Consider the following 7736-nt stretch of genomic DNA (forward strand, 5'->3'; position numbering starts at 1 on the left):
CTTCTTATGATGTTGATATTTGAACGAAAACAATAGACCCTATCTATGTGAAAAAATCTATTGAATTCACTTTTGCGAAAGCCATGCAAAGAAAGCTTATGGAAGCATCGCAACTCTTGACAATTATCTTACAACAAATGCCACCACAAATATCACCTCATCAAAAGAGGCTGATCTGATTCGTTGTAACACGCGATCTCTTTCTTTCTTTCATTCTTTCTGATCCTAAAGGTTGTCATTGTAACATGCCTATTGGTTTTTGGCCCGCCAGATAGTTCTTGAACTGAATCATAAGATCTCCACTAAGTCGAAGGAAAAAAAGACTACCACCCATCAATTGTCCAATACATTTACTTGGATACAACCATTCACTTCATCTAATTGAGTCAAGTTTCCAGTCAGAGTTCATGGGTATTGTACTCATCATTTATATATTTTTTTATTAATTTTTATTTATTACATTGAATAAGATACAGGACGCTCTTATGTGGACTCAAATATAAAACCTATCAACTATCTAATTATACAGTAATATACTGATCACTAGGGCATCTTAAGATCTCAACCATGTTCATTTAGAATGAGTTTTCTATCTGGTCATTTCATCTAAGATGGTTTGTAGTATCCAAATAGTTGGGAAACAAATACTCAATACTTGTTCTCAACTTCGGCTCTAAGCTTGTGGTCGACACCATCCTCCTTTCGTTAATTCTCTGATAAGACCCTAAAGTCTTATCGTCGCTTTGATACCAAACGATAAGATCCTAAAATCTTATCATAGGCTTTGATACCAATTGATAAGACCCTAAAGTCTTATCGTCGAAGAAAGGGGAGAAATGAGGATGATAATAATCACTTCACTCCCGCATCAGTTGAAGCATTTTTTTTTCCCCCTCTCATCTTTTACTCTCATATTTTTATTTTTTTGCAGAAAATATAAATGGTGAAAATGAGATGGAACGCAAAACATATTCTTTGCCGGTTAGACTAATCAATTAAGTATCTCTTTTTCCAACTTATTCAAATGTCCTTGCAACATTGTCACATGGTATTATTTTCATTGGTTGGGTTTGACTATAAATAAATCTCTTTCCCAACCAATATTTGTATGAAAAAATCCTAAACAATTGATAAATAAAAGGAATAGAGAAAAGAAAGAAAAAATAAGTTTTCCTAATTTTCACTTCATTCACTTGGTTCTATTTTATTTTTCATTCACGGTTAGTGTTGAAATGCCTTCCAATTATTTGTGATCGTACTCGTAGAAGAATATCTTAGTTTTTTAGATTATTTTTAATTTAATTAAAAATATTTTAGTATTATTGCTCTAACGACTACAAGTCCGTCAGCCATACAGTTAATAACAAAAGGAAAGACAAAAAAAAAACAAAAGAAAATGAAAAAACAAAGGAGAAGAAAATAGTGATTAGATTGAAACTTTATAAGAGACTTACTTATTATTGTATGAATTAATTTTACAAAGACCTGGAGAGGCCTGCATATAAGATTTTAGATAAATCAGAAGGAAAGGATTCTATCCAAATATAAGTAGATTTATCCAGTTTAGTTTTACAAGTCACTCAGTTGCCCGCCTGATTACACTCTCTGTAGCAATGTAAGAAAGTGTATGAAGGAAAATGATTAAGAATTCAATCTGTGTTTTAGAAAAATGAATTTTCCATGGTGTAGTTGCACTTTTGGTAATGGCCTTGTAGAGTATACAAGAATCCATCTCAAACGAGACATAGATAATTCATAAGCTATTGCAGATTGAATTCCGGCTTTAATTGCTAAAGCTTCACATCGGAGAGGAGTCGTTCCTTGAATGTATTGTTGGCTGGCTAGTAAATAATTTTCATCTGGTCCACAAATCACATATCCAAAGCCACCATCCTGTAATAAATAGGAACCATCGATATTGATCTTACTCCAACCAAAATGTGATTTATGCCATTGAATCTAAAGAGTATTACTCATCCTATTTTCTTCAGAAATGATAGATTTAGAATAGTAACTAGTGAAGGCAATAGCTTGGGACCAAATCGATGTCACAATAGGTGAAAATCCTGTAGAAAGAGCAGAATTATGCACTTTCCAAATGAACTAAAAATGGTTTGCAATGACAGTTTGAGTTAACATTCCCAAGCCCAAATTAGATCCTTCTTTTAGCAAATCTCCCAAGTTCCAGGAATCCTTAAATTGGAAAGAAATAGGTAGTTGATTAGTCCAGCAGTCAAAGGTTTTCAAAGAGAGGACATTCAAAAAAATATGGTTAATGGATTCTGGAGTGGAGTTACAAAGTGGACAATTTAGCTATGGTTGAATATTCATCCTGTGTAATCTATCAGTGGTGGGTAAACAATTTGTTTTCAGCAAAATATTTGTATCTTAAGGGCAATGGGAAGCTTCCATAAAATCTTCCAACCATGCCAGTTGGTGTCTGGGTTACAGTTGCTTTGTTTTAGGAATGTATAAGCACCCTTTGCTGTGGCCTTACCGTCTAAGTTTGCCTCTCAAATCCGTAAGTCATCAAGATGATTAATTTCTAAAGATGCAATAAGTGTAACCAATTCTGGGCCAAATATATCAAGATGAGCTACCTGCCTGATCGGATAAGAGAAGAAACAGATTTATTTATGTGTAAAGCAGAATATATAGACTAAAGATTAAAGGTACATCAAAGAGCCATGGAATATTATATATGCTTAAGATATAAAGCTAAATCAAAGAGCCATGGATTATTATAAATATTAGTTTGAAAATCATTACCAATTTGTTTTAAAAAACCTAAACAAAGAGTAATTAAAGCTTGAATAAATAAATGCCAATTCCAGCTAGTATTTTTTAAATTTGGAGGAAACCATGGATTAATTGACCCATATTTTGCTATAACTAAATCAGACTAAAGATTGTATCATGATTAAGTAGGCTAGAAATGCGAAATGCCTATAGAGAGTATTTAAAAGTAGGTAAGTCTTGAATAGTCAAACCACCATAATTTTTTAAATCAATAACTATAGTCCAGTTAATAAGATGAAGACCTCTAGATTCAGAAGTATTTTTCCAAAGAAAATTCTTAATAAGACTCTCTAATTGATATATAATTGAATCAAAAATCCAATTAACACTGATAATATTAATCAAAATTGAGTTTAAAATAGATTTGATTAGGACCATACAGCTACCCTGAGAAAGAAAGATGCTTTTCCAGTATACCAGTTTGGATCTGAATTTATTGAAAATATCATGATAATTATGAATGGAAGGTCTCTTAGAGTAATGTAGGCACTAAGATATTTAAAATGGAATTAGCCATACTTAAATCCTAAATCAACAGAAATAGATGATCTAATTTGTCTATTAGTTGATTTATGGAAGAATATTTCATATTTGAGAAGTTTATTCTTTGATTAGTGATTTGCTCATATGTTTGAAATATAGAATTAATTGTAGCACAATATTTCTTATTGGCCCTAAAACAAAATAGAATACCATCTGCATACATAATATGACTAATTTTATAATTGGGGTAAAATTTAAAAGGGTGATTTTATTAGAGTTGATAGCTTCAGAAAAGAGCTGTGTACTAAGATATAAAAATTAGGAGATTAGGGATTTGCTTGTCGAACTCTGTAGTTACCTTTAAATACATTAGAAATATTTTCATTTATAAGGCATGCAAAAAATAAGAGAAGAAATGTAGGCTTGAATTGAATATATGAATTTTGAAAAAAAATCATAAAAGTAAAAAAAAATGGATGATCGTAGTGTAAGACAATCTATCAAAAACTTTTTCAAGGTCTATTTTAATAAGAACTAAAGGATTTTTATTTTTGGAAGAAAAAAATAAATGAGCGTCATCTTGAGCTATATTAATATTATCATGGACACTATGTTTTGGGATAAAAGCAGATTGATTTGGACCAATAAATTTATAAAGATAAGGCTTGATACTGTTGGATAAGGCTTTAGCTAGAATCCTGTAATTTACATTAGATAGTGCAATTGGTCTATAATGATTAACAATAGTGGGATTCCTAGTTTTTGGAATAAATGTTAGAAAAGTTTTTGTCCAAGTTAAAGAAATACGAGCATACTCATTAAACCAATTAAATACATGATGCAAAGAGGGAGTTATGGTTTCCCAAAAGTTCTATCCAATTCACAAGTGAAATCAACAGGTCCTAGGCTTTTACCAAACCTATGAAGAAAATTACAAAATGGATTTCTTCTAAGGTGAAAGGTGTAACTAAAGAGGAGCTTTCAAAGAGGAGTCACACTCGGAAGGGAAGGAACAGAAGGATTAATATGAGAATGTTGAGTATTCCAAAGTTCAGAATAGTGTTGGCAAAAAATATTAATGATACTAGTGTTATCATCAATAAGTTATTGGTTAGAAGTTCAAATTTCTTCAATAAAAATTTCAAGGCCAAAAGATTATGTAAATAGTTGATATTTCTATCTCCTTCATTAATCTAAACACATTTGGCTTTAGCCTATCATTTAAGATTAATTTACTTTATAAGAGCCATATGATGATTATAAAGAGAATTATCAAAATCAATAGGTAAAAGATGATCAAATTAGGATTTTATCCTTAATTGATCAACTTTAAGCTCAAATCTACTTAAAGAGTGCTTGTTCTGATGAGATAAGAGTACCTGTATTCTATATAAAATTTGAAAATGATTGAAAGGGCCTTGTCTATCCGATTTCAAAAGATATGAACTAAATCTCTAGTCTCAAGGTATTCTGTCCAAAAGTTTTGGAAACAAAATAAATGAGCATTGAGATAATTCATATTTTTTATAGGAAATTGAATAGGAGCATGATCAGAAGAGCTTTTAGGAAGATGATATATAGTTGATTGGTCATAAAGTTGTAACCAATTGGAATTACAAAAGACATGGTCTAGTCTAATAGAAATGCAAGCAATTCCTTTATGGTTATTGGACCAAGTATATTTAGGACCATAAAAACCGATATCATTTAAATTATAATGTTTAACAGAATCCCTAAAAGTTCTTACAAAAGGATTAGCATTAATAGGTCAGCCACTAATTTTATCATGACTATTTAGAATGCAATTAAAATAACCAAGAATACACTAAGGAAATTCAGTAAAATTCAAATTTGAAAGAGTGTTCCAAAGATTGTTATGAGAGATCATAGAAGTACTTGCATAAATTTTAGTTAGAAACTGTAGTTTACCATTATGAAATTATACAATTGAATTAATTAATTGAGTATGGATATATATCACCTGAACATTTGTAAGAGAGGTGCACCAAGCAAGTAAAATTTTTCTTAAAGCTCCAGAAGTAGGCTGTGTGATTGTTCTTCTGACGCATGAGTTTCTGGAAAAATAAATTAAGGTAAGTCTATATTTCCATACATAAGAAAATCTTTTATAGGTTTTCTGTGTATGTTTTTACAATTTCAAGAAATAATACACACATACAAATAAGAAGTGTGGGGAGGAAAACTGTCCAGAGGACAAGCGATAGAATTTAAAATTACATCTTTTGAAATAGAGATTGAAGTTTTAAGTTTTTTCTTACCCTTAATAATACCACTTGTTGTTTTCAGACTGCTTTATATATGTGTCTCGAGTGAGTTTCATTTGGCAACTGAAGTCTTTTGTGACATTGGTCAATAAAATCTTTGAAGAGATCTAAGCCCTTAGTCCTTGGAGTCGGGGGGGGGGGGGTCTAGATTTATCTAAGTCTGCCCATTGTAACAATTTTCAGCATGATACGAGCAGCCATTTCTTGGGCTTCCGAATGACTGTCAAGAGGTTGAGATGTAGGTCAAAGAGAAATGGAAGAAACCATGTTGGAAAGGTGGTAACGAGGAAGATTTTAAAACAGGGGTAGTAAATAGAAATGGTTATGGAGTATCTATCACCTTCAATTTGCATCAGTTCCTCGGTAGAAGTAGAAGGCACATCTATTCCATCCACATTCATAACTTGATGGGCAAATGCAAAGATAGAGTTTGGATCCGAATGCTTTGTTGGATTCTATATGAAATCTGGATCTAATAATCCAATAGAGTTTTCATGGCCGCTCCATCCTTAGAACTTGATAGAATAGTAGGAGGTGGAACCGATGAGAGAAGTAAGATAGTGGAAAGGTAGGTTTTCATAAGAAATAGCTTGCAAAATACCTATATGAGATTCCTTAATCCAAACACCCTACCTATATAAGGGGTTTGGTAATATTAATTTCTGCATATGCATGCGAATCTATCATTTTCGAAACGAAGGGATTTAGGCTCAATTCTAATAGGATGATGACCCAGCAAAGATGCAATGTGGAAGAGGGATTCCTCGTTCCAGTACTCCATAGGAAGACTAAAATGATGAATCCAAATAGGTGCAGTGTGACTCTTTGTAGAAATAGATTAAAAATTAGGATGCCAAGGAATTAGTTGTAAAATATCATCATGAAAATGCCAAGGACCTTCTGCAAGGGCTTGGATTGCATCTGATTCCTTATTTAATTGAAACAAGAAGAAACCGGATTCAAGGTCTTAAACTTGCGGAGGGATTTCAAAAGTCCACGATTTAGGGATAGAAGATTTGAAGGATAGAAAGTGGAGGATGGAGAAACTTACCGATTAGGCAAGAAGAAGCCTAGAGACGTTGCCATAGTTGAAGTTTTTCCTCTTCAAACTTCACAAAGTTGACACACATTTTTTTCATCTTCTCCGATAGAGACTTACGTAGGAGATATCCCAAAGTCTGTTAAGGGTGGTGATGATGATGATGATGATGATGATGAGAGGAGAGACACCTAAGATGTTTGGCAAGGAGCAGTGGTAAAATAAAAGGCTACACTTTGATGAAGCCTAGAGACTTGCTTAGATCTGGAGGTTTTGGTGGAACAATTTTTGAGGGAGACCGAAAAAGGGGAGGAAAGTTGTTGCTTCTCTCTATCATCATCACGAGAATAATTTTTTGTATAAATTAAAGTTGATGATCAACAAGTTTACAGAGCCTGGACCATTAATTATTTAAATTGACATCACCTAAATCTCTAAGATAATCTCAACATAGTCGTTCGAAGGCCGCTATAATATGACCCCAAATTAATCTAATCCATTTTGGATAAAATTACACATTTGATTTATAACTTTGTCTTCTTTCAAATAAGCGATTTAATTACTGAGGTTTCCCATGTAGGTTAAGAAAAGCTTTCTAATGCAATGTCATATAGTATACAAACTGTAATTACTGTGTTGGGATGCACTTCCGTTTTCTTTTACTTTGAAAACAATAATAATAATCACGACACCAAAAAGATCAATGCAAATGAGTGGAGATAAAATAATCCGAACATCTCTTATTTTAATATGCTTTGGATTTTGTTTGGCCTGGATCTCACCGGAAATATGGCTTGCTACAGTGGACTTATTCATGGAGCCATGGCATGAAATCAGATAGTAAAAACTGTTAATCATACGTGGCTAATAACCTAATTAGCAAGATGTATTAAAGATTATAGTTAGATTATAATTAAATATTTAATTATTAATATTTATACAAATTCAACTCTCGAATATTGTCTTCCATTAAGATTAATATCCAAGATTTGGATTTATATAAATATTAATAATCAAATCCTTAATTAGAATCCAATCGTAATCTTTAATACATTTAACTAATTAGATTACGAGCCATATATGATTAACATTCTCTCACTTAACTCATAAACCAAAATAGATATAAAATA

The 7736-nt window shown here is 32.0% G+C and overlaps 1 long non-coding RNA gene across 1 annotated transcript; it reads right to left on the minus strand.

Moving 5' to 3' along the window:
• Positions 1-1426: 1426 nt before the first annotated feature.
• LOC135679016 (uncharacterized) lies at positions 1427-6916 on the minus strand. The gene is made up of 3 exons (XR_010515140.1): positions 6619-6916; positions 5264-5357; positions 1427-1893 (listed from the first exon to the last, which is right to left on the minus strand). It is a non-coding gene; the product is annotated as an uncharacterized LOC135679016 (long non-coding RNA).
• Positions 6917-7736: the final 820 nt, after the last annotated feature.

Source organism: Musa acuminata, chromosome BXJ1-7 (genome assembly GCF_036884655.1).
Source record: "Musa acuminata AAA Group cultivar baxijiao chromosome BXJ1-7, Cavendish_Baxijiao_AAA, whole genome shotgun sequence".
NCBI lineage: Eukaryota > Viridiplantae > Streptophyta > Magnoliopsida > Zingiberales > Musaceae > Musa > Musa acuminata.